Here is a 17749-nt window from a genome sequence, read left to right as displayed (position 1 = left end):
ACTGATTTTGATACTTGGTGTTGTAAAAGAATGTGCTGGGACTTAGGAAAAACTTCTTTTTTTTTTTCCCTAAACACATCTAAGTTAGGTATTTAGAATCTCAGAGAGTTCAAGAAAAATAATGTGTCTGTGTTTGTGTGTATGAAAGAACTGAGCAAATATGGTAAAATATCACTTGGGGGTGTCTAGGTAATTAGAAATTCTTTGTCTCATTCTTGCAACTAGTCTGTAAGCCTGAAATTATATCGACTATAAAACTGAAGAAAAAAAAAAAAAGAAATGGGCATAAATATCCACAGCAGTTGTGATGAAGTTTAAGGATTATCTGATATTTCAGCATTTCCCTGACGGCTCAGCGGTAAACAATGTGCCTGCCAGTGCAGGAGACAAAGGTTGGATCCCCGGGCCGGCAAGATCCCACATGCTACCATGCAGGTAAGCCCCTATGCCACAATGACTGAGCCTGTGCTCTAGAACCTGGGAACTGCATTTACTGAGCCTACACGCCGCAACTGCTGAGGCCCACATGCCCTGGAGATGAGTCACAACGAGAGGCCACTGCAGCCGAGAAGCCCGAGCACCACACTAGAGAGTAAGCCCCAGCCCACAGCAACTAGAGAAAGGCCCGCACAGCAACAAAGACCCAGCACACCAAAAATAAATAAATTATGGGGAAAAAAGTTGACTGACATTCCAACACAGAACCCAAATCACTGCAATGTGATTTTGTTACTCCTGAAGGTAAAACGATCAAAAAAACAACAACAAAGCACAATTCACACGTCAGGAGCGCTGGGTGACAGACAGACAGAGGGACCAAGGAGGACCCTAGGGTCCCGTTCTCCCCCTGCCCCACGCTGGGTTAAGGGGGGGCTGAGACAAGGGCAGGTGAGGCCTCCCACCTCTGCCATCGCAGTCTGGGGTTCACTGGCCTCAAACAAACTGCAGAGCTCTAGAAAGGCGGGAGAGACCAAGCAGAGAGAGGGCTTTCTGACCCTTCCCTGCCTGTCCTCTACCTGCGCTGGGGTGGCTCCGAGAAACGGGCCAGCGAGTGAGGAACCGGAAACACCTCAACCCCAGGCCTGCACGGCCCCTCAGGCGGTCTCTGAACCCACAACCACTTCTGGTCTCTGGCTTCAGCTCGAGGCCCCTGGCATGAGAAGGATCAAGAGTTCACACACCCCTCCCTGTTCCCAAACTCCACCGGACAGGGATGACTTAGGCAGCAGCTCAGTGGCAAGGCTGAGGCCCATGGCAGGACGTGGGGTCTTCACTCATCCTTTCTGGTGGCCCAGGGGCCAGGCCTGCCCGGGGTCCCCGCCAGAGCCGGGTGGGCTGACCGTGGTAGCCGTTCACGGGCCCCAGGGCAGCCTGACCGCTCAGTCTCTCTGGAGAAAGCAGAAGACTGTCAGGAGCTTCCACAAAAAATGTTTTTTCTGTAACTCCTCTTGACTTTTTCCATCAATCAATCCTTATAAAAACTGCATATCCCTCTTGCCTCAGGTAGTGCTTTCAGCTAACTCTCCCTCTCACCTGCGGCGCCATCGCCGCGGCCGGCGCAAATGGCCACGCTTGCGTTCCTCTGGCCAGCCGGCTTCGGTGCTACTGTCCACTCTTCATGTTCTTGCTGCTAGAAAATTCAGTTCTGGAAGCGCTTTCTCCAGGAGGGGGCTTCCAGGAGCCCAGAACACAGGATTGATGTGTTCCTGCCTCTGAACCACAGGGAGCAGGGCCTGCCTGGGACCCAGGGGCAGAGACCATTTCCCCGGGTGGCTGTCCCCACCACCCTCTGAGGATGTGTGACCCAGGAGGACAAGAGCAGGGGTCAGCTAAAGCCAGCGCCAACAAAGTCAGACCCCAAAGACGTGGCTAGGTGTGAGACCGCCGGGGCTGGCTAGCACACAGTCCCAACAGAGTTCCCCAAACAGGAGCGAACACAGCCCGGTCACCTGGGAAAAGCTCTTGATTTGACTCTGGCTCAAAAAGAATCTCTAGATACATGACAGGACAGAGACCTATCCCAGGCACGACCTCTCCCATCACAGAGACCTATCCCCGAAGCACCAGACACCTGCGGTACCACCTCACGTGAGCCCCCGCCCTCAAGGGACAAACCGATGGGAGACTCAGCTTCCTCAGGTGCACAAGGTGAGGAAGATGGCCGTGGCCACGCCCGCTAAGTTCACAGTCCAAACTGGTACTGAGCGAGGAGCCAGGATGCCCCGGCGGCTCCTTCGCAGTGGGGATCCAGGTGGCCTGTGACTCTGCCCTGGCCCCACAGGGGGCCACGGCAGGGGAGGCCAGCCCAGGGTCCTTCTAGGAGGAGCCCAGGGCAGCCTGGCCTGAGGGTGAGTTCCTGCAGCCCTACTTGCCCCACACCCTGCCCCTCCCTGCCCCTCCAGGTAGGGAGGGCACCACCGGGAGGGGTACCCTCCCCAGTCTCTTGTCTTGGCAGCCCTCGCTGGTGGCCCCAGTCTGGCAGGATTTCTCAGGCCACTGGGATTCTCAGAAGCACCCACAAGCCTCTCTCCTTCCATCCTGGCTTCCTTGGCAAAGAGGGTGGGCCTTCTGATCACAGGGCAGGTCATGACCACCCCACCCAGGAAGCAAGGCCACCTGCCTCCCGCTCCCTGTTCCCTTCAGCCTGGCCTTGCTGACCATCAGGGCCTCCTTTCCGCCCAGGCTCCTCGTGATCCCGAAACACTGCCCCACTGCTGCCCCCAAACACGCCAGCTTCTCCACCTGCCACTGGGTGCTTGACACATGAGCCCAGAAGGCACTGCCTCTGACACCCAATCTGCAAATCTTCACTAAAGTGCACTTGCCCTTGAACATCCCCTAGGCTCCATGCAAACAGAGCCCTCTCCTTAGCAACAGCTCTGGGGGCAAAACCCTAAGGCGACCCGACCCGGAGCTGCCCTGGCAACCTGGGGCTCCTGGCCACCAGGACAGAAGTCACCCTCCACCCACTGCGCCCACCCATCGCCTGAGCCAGGACCCCAAGACGTCCAGAGGAAACAGGAGGCAGGGTGCAAACGGCTTCCCAGCTCTAGGATAAAGTTTTATTTTAGTGGCTAAGAAGGAAAGTGGAGAAAAGGCGCCAGGATTTTTACTAGCAGCATAATTATATCAGAGAAAACCCCCTTGTCTAAGATTCCTACAGGTAGGCCATGACAGCGATTTAAGCAGCTGAGAAAAGAGGGTGAAGACAAAGTCCTTACAGCAGGATCTCAGCTCTTTCTGACACGCCCGTCTGACGCTTTTTATTGACAATCAAAGCAAGCTCTGAGGACACGTGACGGGATCGCTACCCTGTCTGCACTGGCAGTTTCAGAGTGTTCAAGTGGGGGATTCTGCTGTTAAAGACGTGTGTGTGTGTGTGTGTGTGTGTGTGTGTGTGTGTGTGTGTGTGTGACTCCACTGTGTCTGACTCTGTAACCCCATGGGCTGTAGCCCCCCAGGCTCCCCTGTCCATGGAATTCTCCAGGCAAGAGCACTGGAGTGGGTTGCCATTCCCTTCTTCAGGGGATCTTCCCGACCCACAGATCAATCTTGGGTCTCTTGCATTGCAGGCGGATTCTTTACCATCTGAGCCACCAGGGAAGCCCAAGAATCCCATGGACCAGAAACAACTCCATCTCAGACTCCAGGCAGAGCTGTGAGCTTTACATTTGAGATTAGGGCAAAAAAAAAAAAAAAAAAAAAAAAAACACACCTCAAAAGTTATTCTGGGACCATGCTACCTACCATCCAGCAGGAAACTTTAGGGAAATATACTCCAATTGATTTCAAACTCACCACCTCCAAGTCAACACAGACATTCTTGGCTAAAGTATGAGTAATCTAAATAGATGGACCACGATCTTACAGGCCCACTTAAATGGTCTCCATCTACTCTGGCCTCTTTCAAAACCATTTTCCACCGAGGGGGTCTCAGTTTTTTTGGCTTAAGGGGGTAGCTCTTTTTTCAAAACTTAAATCTGACCATATCACACTGTCCTTGAAACCACAGCTCCCACTGCCTTGACGGTCAAGAGCGGGACTCTGATGGCCAGGCCTCCCACTGCCGTGCCCACTTGTGCAGCTGTTGTCCTGCCTGCCCTGTGCAGACGCCCTCGCCCAGACCTCCACCACCCCAACCTCAGCTCTGTCCTGGGAGGCCTGCTCTCAACACTCCTGCCGAAGTGGCTACTCTGTCCAAGTCAGACTGTATTCCCAGTCTGACACTTACACACCTCGCAGGAGCTTATCCCCCAGAACACAAGCTCTGTGACAGCTTGTCCGGCGGTACACACAAATCCTAGGACAGCCTTTGGCACGTACATGCACACAATGTTTTAAGTGTGAACTGACACACACGATTTTTGAACGGATGTGTGGTTGAGTCTGTAGGGAGCACAGGCTGACCAGCCTCCACCTCCATCCTGAAAAGATGGGCTTGGGCCCCTTTTTTGCTATGGACAGAAGCATCTGTGAGGGTCAGTTGGTCAAAGGAAACCAAGCCCTGGGGATGGACCATCCATTCATTCACACCAGAGCACATCCTGTCGGCCCCCAGAGGGTGAGGTCTGTCTGCTAAAGGAGCCCAGCCTCCCAGCTCTGCAGAGCTACTGACCCATCACCCCACACCTTGCATCTCTCTTTGCATCTATTTTCTCTTGGAGTTTTTCTGTTGGCCGACAAGCAAGAACCCCCCCCTCCCCCCACCATCTAGCAGGGCGTGGGCTTCTCCCATGTGTTGACTCTAGGATATCTTTGGGAGGCAGACGCTCCTGACATGCAGGGACCCTGCAGGCTTGAACAGGTGGCCTGCCAGGCAGTCCATCAGACCCGGGGCTCTGACTCGTGAATGGACAATGTGTTAATCTTAATAATTCCTTAGGTTTAGGGACTTCCCTGGTGGCCCAGTGGTTAGAACTCTGCCAAGGACCCTGGGTTCAATCCCTGGTTGGGGAACTAAGGATCTGAAAGTGAAGTGAAGTAACTCAGTCGTGTCCAACTCTTTGCAACCCCATGGGCTGTAGCCCGCCAGGCTCCTCTGTCCATGGGATTCTCCAGGCAAGAATACTGGGGTGGGTTGCCATTTCCTTCTCCAGGGGATCTTCCCAACCCAGGGATTGAACCGAGGCAGATCCCTTAACATCTGAGCCACCAGGGAATGATCTGAAGGGCGAGGCCAAAAAAGAAACATTCCTTGGGTGTAAAAGAACTTGATTTCCCGCCTCCCCACCCAGCTCTGCCCTCTGGGGCTGGTGGCCTCCTCCCTTCACGAGGTAACACTCCTGCTCCAGAGCCCAGTCCCTAGGCTCAACTTGCTTCTGTGAGCTCTGCAGAGGTGGAGGTGCGGCCGCACCCAGGCCTGGAATCTGACCCCAGCACCCCAGGCTGCGGGCCGCTGGGGACACACCCCGCACTCTCCTTCTGCACCCCCCCCCCCCCCCCCCCGCCTCCTTCTGCCTGCTGGGTCTAAAGGTCACACGCATTCCTGGGACAGATGAATGTCACGGGCACCTCCCGGGGTCAAATACGTACCACAGGACCCCTCACGCTGCTCCTGGAATGGGGCAGCAGGCAGTGAGTAACGAAGAAACCGAGGTCAACGGAGCAGGCAGTTGGCAAGGGACACGGGTTTCCTTGTTAAGGAGAAGGAACTGGGCTGGGGGAGGGGACAACACAGGGATACCAGGGTTGGTCATGAGCCACCACCCAAAGGGAAGAGTTATAAACCATTCCCTCTCCTCCAGCGGCTGCAAGCATCCACGCTGCCCTCTAGCAGCCTTCCATGCCCTTTAAGGTTCTACTTGCATAGTGTTTGATAGGCTTCCCAGGTGGCTCGGCGGTAAAGAATCCCCCTGCCAACGCAGGAGACCTGGGTTCGATCCCTGGGGTCAGGAAGATGCTCTGGAGAAGGAAATGGCAGCCCACTCCAGTATTCTTTGCCCGGAGAATCCCATGGACAGAGGAGCCTGGTGGGCTACAGTCCATGGGGTAGCAAAGAGACACGACTGAGCACACATTCATTCAAGATATTCATCTGATAGCGTCTGTCACTCAGTCACAGCCAGAGAGCCCAGGCTGGGCTGAAGCGCCAGCACCATCCATCAGTGGACACAGTGGAAAAGCCCACACCCCTGATGACCTCTGCATTTCCTCTGGCGCCATTATCTTCTGGACTGTGCGGTATGACTCAAAGGCATGTGAGGATGTCTCTTTCCTGGGAATTACTTACTTTTTCCAATTGTTGGAAAACAACGGTTCTACCTAAGGTGTGTAAGAGTGCTGATTTTCCTTAAAATACATGCCAGGGGCTGTATCCATTGCAGGGGACACAGGTCGATCCCTGCTATGGGAAATTAAGTGCACATAAGCTGCGTGGTATAAAGTGAAAGTGAAGTCGCTCAGTCGTGTCCGAACTCTTCGTGACGCCATAGACCGTAGCCTACCACGCTCCTCTGTCCATGGGATTTTCCAGGCAAGAGTACTGGAGTGGGTTTCAATTTCCTTCTCCAGAGGATCTTCCTGACCCAGGGATTGAACCTGGGTCTCCTGCATTGTAGGCAGACGCTTTACTGTCTGAGCCACCAGGCAAGCTGTGTGGTATGCTCCCCACTAAAATTAAAATACACACCAAAAGAAGGAGCACGTCACATCACATTGCCCATAATTCTGCTTCTCACCATTGCGCAAATCTACCTTAAAGAAACACCCCAAATAAGGAGATCCAATTGGAAGGGAGATAAATATCAAGTCTCAGCTCTGCACAGCCCTCACAATTCAATGATGAATTCTACCGAGCAAATCAATCAAGACAAGACAAAATATCAAACGGGACCATTTAAATTTTGTAGCCTATCAGATGTGCCTTTCACTCTAGCCAGGACTCATCAGTTTGGTTTCTGAGATGTAAAATTAGTATTGGAGACCCAAAGGCCGGATTCTAATTTCTTCCCCAAAACATGCAATAGAATATGAGTAAGTGTTCCCACGAAGCATTTTTCTCATGTACATCCCCCAAAGGAGCCGAGCCCTGCACAGGATACTCCTGAGCCTGATAACATGATGCAAAACATTCTCTTTTTAACTTTCAGATATTTGCTCTTGGCAACAGATTTTACACGAGAATAGAAATTGTTTTCCTTTTCAACACTCTTGTGACAAAGCAAACACAACTAAAGAGATTTCTGACATAGGAGCATGTTGATGCAAAGAACAATTTAAACTGGGGCAACAAAATTGCCTGATGGAATCAGTGAAATTCTTCTTCAAAAAGCTGAGCACAGAGGTGAACTAGAGAAGAAACCGCCTGAGCAGGGAAAGCCTGACTCCAGGTGGACGAGTCAACCTGGGGTTACTGAATGACAGTTTTAATTTTGTCCACTGAAAGCCCATCACCCAGCACACAGGTCTCAGGACCTGTCCCATCCTGGATGGGCTCAATTGGTAGGATTCCCACCTTGGCCTCTGCTGGTTCTGTTTTCACAAACCCCCGCCCCGTCACCCCCATAAGTCAGCACTCATTTTTTTGTCCCTGGAAACACTTTTCTGGCCGGCTCCACCCCTGAATTTCTCCTGGTTCCAGGAGGCAGCTCCAATGCCACAGTCCTCGAAGACCATGACCCAAACATGCTTGCTCCAGACACGTAACGTCTGCTTGTGGCGGGGAGGGGAAGGAACAGGAGTAACCCAAAAGGGATTTTCCTTTAAGCACAGAATCTGTGAAAGGCTCTGAGGAGAGGGGTAGAGTTTGGCTGCTGTATTAGGGCCGTTAAGCGCAAAGGACGTGTACTACGAACTGAGTTCTGTGCTTTAAGTGTTACGTGTGTGTGATTACAAATATGGGGAGAATGTGAACTAACGCGGGTTGTTAAAAACACTGGGAAACAACACTGTAAATCAACTATACACCAATAAAAATCAAAACAAACCACCACTGGGAAGACGAGAGTGGCACCAGCAAAGACAGCAGAGCGGCACTGTGACCGACAGGGCAGCTCACCCAGCGGACAGACACAGACGACAGCAGAGCGACACTGTGACCGAGCCCCAGCAGTCAGGGCAGCTCACCCAGCGGACAGACACAGACGACAGCAGAGCGGCACTGTGACCGAGCCCCAGCAGTCAGGGCAGCTCACCCAGCGGACAGACACAGACTCGCCCGGTACTTCGAGTCCTACCGGACAGGCACAACTGCCCCTGCTTTTAAGGAGGAAACTGAGGCACAAGAGAGCACGAACTTATTTCCCCAAAGTCACACAGCGACCAAAGGGCAGCTGGACCCCAGCACACAACGGCTCAGCCAAGAAAGACAAAAACAGCAGGGGTGGGTGGTGTTGCGAAAACCTAAAGACAAAGCAAGTGCACAGGCCCACTGACAGAGAGAGTCCTCTGTCCACTCACAGGACCAAACACAATCACAGGGAAATACGGGGACGGCTGGGTTCTTTGGGTAAGTCAACAGAAACCCTTGTGTTTATACACCCTTTATACGTAATTTCAGGAACAGCATGGAGAAAAAAACCCTGACACTTTATCTTGAGTTGGAAGGATTGATTTTGCTTTTATAAATCTTGTAGTGCATTTTGTCCCTCTTCATTAAGCATATGACCCTTTTGGAAACATCAAGATGACCGGCAAATTTCTTCCCTATTTAAAAAAAACACCACAAAAGACAACATATATTCATTAGAGAACACTGACTGGAATGAGAAGAGAAGGGGCGGGGGGTGGGGGGGGGAACACACCCAACTTCTACCAGCTAAAGATAAGCACTATAAAATATTCATCATCAGATTTCCCCCACGAGTATTTCTCTGGCTTTATTCATAAATGTACATTCAATACTGGATCTTCCCACTTCAAGACAAGCCTTCTACTTATGTTATTTCAAACTGTGAAAGCATCATTTTAAAACGAACGAGCTATTTTCCCAGTGTCGGGTGCTTGAGGCATCTGTCTTTTTTGCCATCAAATAACACCATCTTAGTGTATGAAAGCTTTCCTGGCAATGGGTGGGGAAGGGAGAATTAAGAGGTCAAAGGGCACACACGGCCATTTTTGGAGGCGACACTGGTTTCCACGTCTGAAGAGTCTGACTCATCACCTTGTACTCACAATCTCTGAGAGCGTCTTACTAACCTTCCTTCCTCCAGGGACACAGCCCGCCTTCCAGAGAGGCACCAGGGCAGCCGCCGCTCCTGGAGCTTAAGGGCAGCCCACGGCCCAGCTGGGGCCGCTGGGTGGGGCATGACCGGTGCCCAGAGCTGGGTGATACTGCATGGACCTGGCAGCTGGGGACTCTGGGGCCCGAGCTGCCTGGGCTCTGTCCCGCCTTGGTGTCCCGGCTCCTGCCTTTTCCTGGAAAAACCTGCAAGTCAGAGCCATCAACACCTGGCCTGCTTTCTCAGTAAGCATCTAACACTCCTAAGCTAAGCTAAGTCACTTCAGTCATGTCCGACTCTGTGCGACCCCACAGACGGCGGCCCACCAGGCTCCCCTGTCCCTGGGATTCTCCAGGCAAGAACACTGGAGTGGGTTGCCATTTCCTTCTCCAGTGCGTGAAAGTGAAAAGTGAAAGTGAAGTTGCTCAGTCGTGTCCGACTCCTAGCAACCCCATGGACTGCAGCCTACCAGGCTCCTCCATCCATTTTCCAGGCAAGAGTACTGGAGTGGGGTGCCATTGCCTTCTCCATCTAACACTCCTAGTACTGGGTTAAAAAAAACACCCTCCAGAAACAAGGGCTTCCCTGAGAGCTCAGCTGGTAAAGAATCCACCTGCAATGCAGGAGACTCAGTTCGATTCCTGGGTCGGGAATATCCCCTGGAGAAGCGATAGGCTACCCCACTCCAGTATTCATGGACTTCCCTGGAGGCTCAGCTGGTAAAGAACCTGTCTGCAATGCGGGAGACCTGGGTTCGACCCCTGGGCTGGGAAGACCCCCTGGAGGAGGGCATGGCAACCCTCTCCAGGAACACAGCTTCACTGTGTCCTGTGACCTGAAGCCAGATCCATGGGCACCCTGGGGCCCCCGGGGAAAACAGAAGACCAGCTCGGTCACCGAGTTCTCGCCAAAAACAGGCACGCTGTCACCCCACGTGCTGCTCTGGTCCAAGTGTCTGACCCAGCCTGTCTGTCTGCGGACAATCACAGCAGTAGGTCCTATTTTAGGCAGATTTTCCACATTAGAAAGCAAACCGGTTAAAGTGATTGTCCGACACACCTTCCACTCATGACGCTTTGTTTAATTCCCAGTCAAATAGCAAAGCAGGAGAGGGGCCGGTTTCGCCCATTTATAGATTTATAAACAGCCTTCCCAACCGGCACCCAGGCCGCCCCTCCTCCTCCCCTCCTTTCAGACACACAGCTGGGTAGGAATTCACTGACCTAATATTACTGGACAGATAATTCCCCGCCTCGGGGAAAGACTGGCAAAGCCCATGGCATCTGCCATTTCCAATCTTTGTTTTGAAATGGTAAACAGGGGCTCGTGCCAGGCGGTGGGGGGAACGGCGGGCAGGGAAGGTGCTCCTCTGTTAAGTGACAACTAGAAACACCCCCCGACCGCCTCGGTGTCACCGCTCTGCACTGGAAACCCAGGCGTCCGACTCCACTAAATCATCTCCAAACCCACGCCGGGGAAAATAATTGAATTAAAGAGTTGCCGTAACTCAGTCAAGTGAGATAACAACCATCATCCAGGGGGAAGCAGAGACAGGGCTGTTCAAACGCGTCTTCTGGAGATCGCGCGGAAAAGGCAATAGAATGCGGTTCAAAGGACAGATGGGACTTCCCTAATTGTCCCCAGATTCCTAGCAGCAGGGGTGGTAACTAAACGGTTTCAATTAAAAGTTAAAGAAACAGGGAAAAGCAGGCAGTAAGTTATGCCTGGCGCTGAGAAGGCTCCTCCAGTTCAGACTGAGGATGCCAAGGCCCAGTGTCCGAGGACCGGGGGGCCCATCCCGACGGGTCACCAGGACAAGGGACTGTACTGCCAGGAACCGCCCGTGTCGAGTCTGCGGGGTGAGCAGGAGGAGGACCGTGTCTCAGAGCAGGGAGGAGGCCTCCTCCTCCACCGGACCAGCGAGCAAGCAGCCAACACAGGTGCGCAGGCCGTGTGTTCCCAGAGACGCGGAAACGGCTAGAAGGTGATTTCCCAACAGGCATGGAGGAGACATCAGCCCGGGAAAAAAAATGATCTCGGTAGGGACACCTATACCTAAGGCACCCCGGGTGATGTGTCTGGACACCGGCTGCCAGAAAGCAGGTAGGAAGGGTGAGCCTGGCACTTGGTGGATGGGGCCAGGACTCACATGACAGCTCCCCAATAGGGACTCAGTAGGGATCCCAAATGTCAATAGCCCCCAGCTGAGAAATAGCCTGAAAAGAATCCTAAATCGAAGCTTCTGAAGCTTCAAAGGAACTGGAACGCTAAGAAATGGCTGGGATCGACAGTTCCGGTTCACAAGTTAACTTTCCACTGACGTGGGACAGAAGAGACATCACTGATGTGACGTCTTGGGAGATACCATGACAGTGCCCAACCCACAGCTGTGTACGGTGGAAGCAGAAGCTGGGAGCGCAAAGGGCACATCTGCTGATCGGGAGATGAAAGCAGGCTCCCAGGGCAAGTCTCTCAACGGGCTCCAAGTTCACATTCCACTTCCCAGCCGAGCCACTCACTGCTCTGGAAGCCAAAGCTGGACACACACCTACCAACTGATCTCAGGAAAAAAGACCAAACCCCTAAATGTTAGAAGGTCCCTAAACCAACAAAGGTAGAGAGGGATGGAGGGGTTCAGAAAGCCTACTTCAACAGATAAGAACCTCAAACCCGATCAACAGAATCCTTAAGTCCACTCCCAGGACATAACCACCTCTGGGCCCTGTGGTCACTAACGAGTCGGGGGTGGAGTGGAAGGCAGCGGTCCCTGTGTCCTCCTGGGACCTGAAAGTCAGCCTTGGGACTTCCCTGATGCTTCCGTGGTTAAAACTCTGCACTCCCAGTGCAAGGATGCAGGAGCTGAGGGTTTGATCCCTGGTCGAGGAACTCAGATCCCACATACTTTGTGGCAAGGCCCTTCCTCCCCGCAAAAATCAGTCTTCCCAGGTCTTCACTTCCTCAGCCCTGAGTCCTTTCTAGGAAGCTCTTTAAACACGGCATCCTCCGTGGATGGCAAACCAGGAAAACCAAGAAAACGGAGAACCAGAGTGGCATCATCTTTTCCCTCCCTTTTTAAACACTCAATTTGTTTTCTGTCCCCCATGTAAAACAAACAAATCAAAAACCAAAGCAAAACAAAAATAACCACACTCAAAAAAAAAAAAAAAAAGGCAAAAAAATCTGGGACTAAATACGAAGATCTGAATATTCCTTAATTACACAGCACCACCATTACTCAACTTTCTGTTTGTCGTTGTTTAGTCGCTAAGTCATGTCAAACTCTTCTGTGAGACCCCATGGCCTCTGTCCATGAGATCTCCCAGGCAAGAACACTGGAGTGGATTGCCATTCCCTTTGCCAGGGGATCTTCCCAACTCAGGGATGGAACCCACGTCTCCTGCATTGCAGGCAGATTCTTTTACCACTGAGCCACTTGGGAAGCCCAAGTTTTTGTTACTACTTCCTACTCATCTTTTTCTGAGAGTAGGTTAAAGAGTAAGAGAAGACCCTGACTTCAGTTTTGAATCAACTCCATGGGAATAAAAAGCCCCCACATTAAGAGAAGTGAAAAAGAAAACAAAAACGAAAAAAAAAACACAAACATGGTGATGAGGAAAAATTCCTGCATGATTTGAGACAAAGCCTCAGGAATCGAATACGGTCTGATCAAGATTTCTTAGTTTCCAGCTCAAAAACAGGGACAAGAGACCTACCCAGCCAAAACCACAGTCAAACCAAAAGCAAAGAAAAGAAAAGTTATTAGTCACTGAAATACAGAACGTCATGTTCACGAATCTCCACTGAGTCAAATCATGTAGACACAGCTCTGCCCAACAAATTCTCTCATTTAAGACGATCTAGTACATAATGGTTTTAAAAAAAGAAAGTAAGCTAGCTCAGGTAGGAAATACAAAAGTCTATGTAGCATGAAATATCTCCAGGAGACTTGTTTAGTGAAATTAACTAGCAGTTTAATAGGGGGGAAAGCCTGATATACAAGGGTGCCCCAATTTCTTCAGAGGAATTAACATTTCAATCCTGTTTTTATCTAGAAGTCATTAAACTGTGCAACATGAATTATTGGAACTGTAGCAAAGAATTAACTCTATTCATCAACTAAGTCCAAACACTTTGGAGTGCATCTGTAATGAAAAAATAGCTCTACATTTCTATCTCTTCTCATTAAAGTAAACCGGTTTTCCCCCTCTCAGTATATAAAACTGTCTTCTCTTCATATAATTTATATTACCATAAGCTGGCTCACACTCTAAACTATTACACGCCTCCAATTAATTTTTGCAGCTTTTGCCTGAAAATTTAATGAGATAGTAGTGTATGAACCTGCTGACTCTAGATTACGTGTGTGCACCCAATATTAATGTTGGCATAATAAAATCATCTGATCCATACACGATGAGAGGCTCCGGTGGCCACAGTGGTGAAGCTAACGTGCCAGCCCGGGCCACGCAGCTTCCTCTTTTAAATCCATAATAATATTTACTAGTCTCAGATGAAACTGCCCCTACGCCGTCAAGCTGGGGAAGATGGAGAAAGCAGCAGCAGCGTCTAATTACCCCCAACTCAATTTCTATAAACATTTCAGCCAACAGCGTAGATGGATGACTCTGTCTAAGACCTCTGCTCACCACCATGGAAGCAGAGAGCCCGTACGTGTTCAAGCCGATCCCAAGAGTCAGCCAAGGCGAGCACCCGGGGATGGGCCTGAGGAGCCCCTCCATCACGGGGAACACCATGAGGGCCACACCCCCATGTGTGCATGTAGGAGCGTGTCCACATCCGTGTGCATGTAGTGTGCGCGTGTATCTGAGTGTGTGCAATTGTGTGTACATCTAAGTGCACCTGAACGGACAAGTTCAGCCAGAGATGAATAGGTCACAGGTGCTGGTAACACCGCAGTCTCAAGGACAACCCCTCTGCAGTGATTTTGCCAAAGGATCTAGGTTCAAACGAGAGAAAAGAGGGACTTCCCTGGTGGTCTGGGGGCTAAGACTCTGCACTGCCAGTGCGGGGAGCCCAGGTTCAATCCCTGCTCGGGGCCCTACATCCCACACGCCACGACTAAAGATGCTGCACGTCCCATCTAAAACACCCTGCAAGCTGCAACAAGGGCCGAAGATTCTGTGTGTTGCACTAAGACCCAGCAGCCAAATAACTACTTATTGAAGAGAGGCCAACAGTAAAGTCACTAACCACCCTCGTGAAGGCCCTACTAGGCACTGTAACTTCTCAGCCGCCGGTCCCTGGGCAGGTGTGAAGTAGGAAGTGTTCAGCCCGCAGAACGGGCTGTAGGGTCTTGGACAGAAACCCTCAGATGGCACAGCCCTTTTCTCTACCTGTGCTGGGAATGACGACACCCACACAGCATCACAGGTGGCTGAGCATCAGGGCTCACAGGAGGATACACCGCACCCAGCACGTAGCCGGCCCTTAATACATCACTTGGCTGGAGTCTCTGTGGTCAGCAGCCCGCAGGAAGACCAGGACCTGGGGGTGAGAGGGCCAGGCTTCCAGGGAGGGGCGGGCGAGAAGACCTGCTGTTCATCCCTCTCCCCTGCCTGGCCCCCACCCCAGTTACGTCCTCACAGTGCCAGTGTGGGGGCTGCTTCTGCTAAACAGAGAGATAAAAACAGGAGGGACAGACCCTCTGAGGTTAGAGCTCCCCTCCCTGCACTGGTCCAGCCCGGGGGCTTGACTACTGCAAAGTCCGAGGGGCTCGTCCTGGTCTGGGGCCGCCCCCAGCCAGGTTGGGTCCTCGGAGCTCTGGATCCCAAACAGAATGCGATAAGAGCGGCTGTCTGGGAGCACTTCGGTCAAGAAGGCCCCGATCAGAGGTTGTCTGCAAACAAACTTGGGAGTCTGCAGGGAGAGGACAATCAGATCAGCTGGCCAGGGACACTCAACATCGACATCAAGCCCTTTATACCCAGTGTCCAGAGGTTTCCGGGAGATGGTGATGGGGCCAACAGGCTGTGTATGCAGGTACAACCCAGACCTAGGTTCAAACCCCACCTCTGCTCCCGCCAGGAGCCAAGAGCAGGCAACTCACCCCCATTATCCACTACAGGGAAACTGAAAGTAGCTCAGTCATGCCCGACTCTTTGTGACCCCATGACCCCATGGACTATACAGTCCACGGAATTCTCCAGGCCAGAACACAGGAGTGGGTAGCCCTTCCCGCCTCCAGGGGATCTTCCCAACCCAGGGATCAAATCCAGGTCTCCCGCATTGCAGGCGGATTCTTTACCAGCTGAGTCACAAGGGAAGCCCAAGAATACTGGAGTGGGGTCTATCCCTTCTCCAGTGGATCTTCCCAGCCCAGGAATCAAACCAGGGTCTCCTGCATTGCAGGCAGATTCTTTACCAACTGAGCTATCAGGGAAGCCCCTAAGATAAGAATAAAGATTCCCTATCCCCACCTTCACAGGACCAGCCACATGCAGGAGGCCGAATGCGGTTGAGCATCCAGGAGGGACAGGCTTGGTCGGAACACTGGACTCAACCTGCCTCCTACTGCAAGCCAGTGCTGAACCACTTCAAGCCTCCAAACATAAGTGCCCTTTCAACTCTGTGCTCCGTGGCCAGGGCAGGCCTGCAACACAAGCCCCAGTGCCCAGGCACACTGGAGGGACACCTCCCCAAACTCTCCTTTTCCAGGAGGCAGCATTTACAGGGTGCAGCTCCTCACACCTAGTAGTAAAAAACAGGACACTTCCTAGCTATGGGTTTGGAAGAAAAGAACACGTTCTTAAGTTGCCAAAACCACTGCCTAAGGGAAAATACAAGGGCACCCTGTGACCAGAGAAGGTGGCATCTCCAAGGAGGACAGAAAGGTTCGGAGAGCTGCCCAAGCCCAGGTCACTTGCTCTGAACCCATCCCTCCAGCCAGTCTGGTCTAGGCTGGGGTGAGGGGTGGGAACCCAAGACTAGAGCTGGCCGTCCTCCCTATCAGGGGTCCCCAGCCTCTGGGCCACAGACCTGTGCTTCCTGTCGGATCGGCGGCAGCATTAGATTAGAAATAAAAAGTGTACAATGTGGGACTCCCCCGGTGGTGCAGTGGGTAAGAATCCCCACCTGCCAACGCAGGGGACTTGGGTTTGAACCCCGGTCCTGGAAGATCCCACGTGCTGCGGAGTGACCGAGCTGGTGCACCACAACGGCTGAGCCCGCGCGTGGACAGCCCGCACTCTGCAAGTGGAGAAGTCACCGCGGTGAGACGCCTGAGCGGCATAACCAGGAGTAGTCCCTGCTCGCTGCAACTAAAGAAATCCTGAGCAAAGCTACGAAAACCCAACGCAGCCCAAAATAAATAATTAAAAATAAAAAAATACAAAATAAATGTAACACGCGTGAACCGTGCCAAAACCACTACCACCCCCCCCCCAACCCCCCTTCCTGGTCCGTGGAAAAGTTGTCTTCTGTGAAATCGGTCTTTGGTGCCACAAAGTTTAGGGACCACTCCCATGGTCTCAGGCCCCAAATTCCACAGGGCCAAGCTCTGGGGAGGACACAGCATGTCTCAGCGAGGTTGCATGCAGTGAAAATCTCTTCTTATGTGGAAGATCGGAAGCTATTAACTGTGTTACTGGCAAGCACAGATGTTGTCTATATCTGAAAACTCCCAAATAGATCAATTAGCATATTATAAAGAATTTACTTTCATTTTCCCTTGACAGAGCATAAAAGCCAAAACACAACTCTCAGTTTGAAACTGACATGTGCATATAGCAGGAGATGCTCTGTTAAATGGAGACAACAGCAAAAGAAAATGGTATTTATAATGATTAGCCACCTAATTAATTCTAAGAGTAGAATGTCAAAAGCTATAAATCCATTTCTTTGGTAACTGAAGCTCAACATCAAACGCGTCGCTTCCGTACTCGGAAGGGAAGCCCTCGTCTTTTCCTGACATTTGCACCCGGTAATGTGGCTGTTCTATTAGTTTTCCAGGTAACGAGCTTTAAATGCATGTGGAAAAAAAGCCATGGAAGGACAGGACTCAGGGAGAATAAAAACACATGCACACACAGAATTAGAAGCAATACATTCTAGAAAGAAATGAGGTTAAGCAGAGTTCTTGGATGTGTGTTCACTTCTTGTGAATCAGTTCAAACTTCTGCCCTCTGATGAAATCTGGGGGCCTTCTGTATTTCTTCAGCTTGGGGTGGTGGGAGGTGGTGTGTGGAGGAAAATTCTAAGGAAGACAAAGATATTACAACGCTATTATCCTTTGAAACTTCATGCGCTTTCCTAAAGTTGTATGTTTACAGATTACCCTTTGGGGTAGACGGTGAGGGCGAAAAAGGCAGAGAACTACAGGAAACCAGAACTGATTCGATAGATGCAGAGCTGTCCTTCTGTGCTTCTCTTCCTAGATTGCAAATCAAATCTGCATTTAAATAGAGTATTTTTAATGTAAAAAAAGGAAGCCCTAGGGTACTGGGGTATTACCTTCAATATCTACGGGCACAACGTTGCATTTTAAATGAGATGTGGCATCTTGAAATTTACCGAATAGATTACACATTCCAAATGGTCTCATTATTTCTACTATTTTTACTAAATTCTCCTGC

This window comes from Bos indicus x Bos taurus, chromosome 26 (assembly GCF_003369695.1).
Source record: "Bos indicus x Bos taurus breed Angus x Brahman F1 hybrid chromosome 26, Bos_hybrid_MaternalHap_v2.0, whole genome shotgun sequence".
Lineage (NCBI taxonomy): Eukaryota > Metazoa > Chordata > Mammalia > Artiodactyla > Bovidae > Bos > Bos indicus x Bos taurus.
This window is presented reverse-complemented; position numbering follows the sequence as displayed.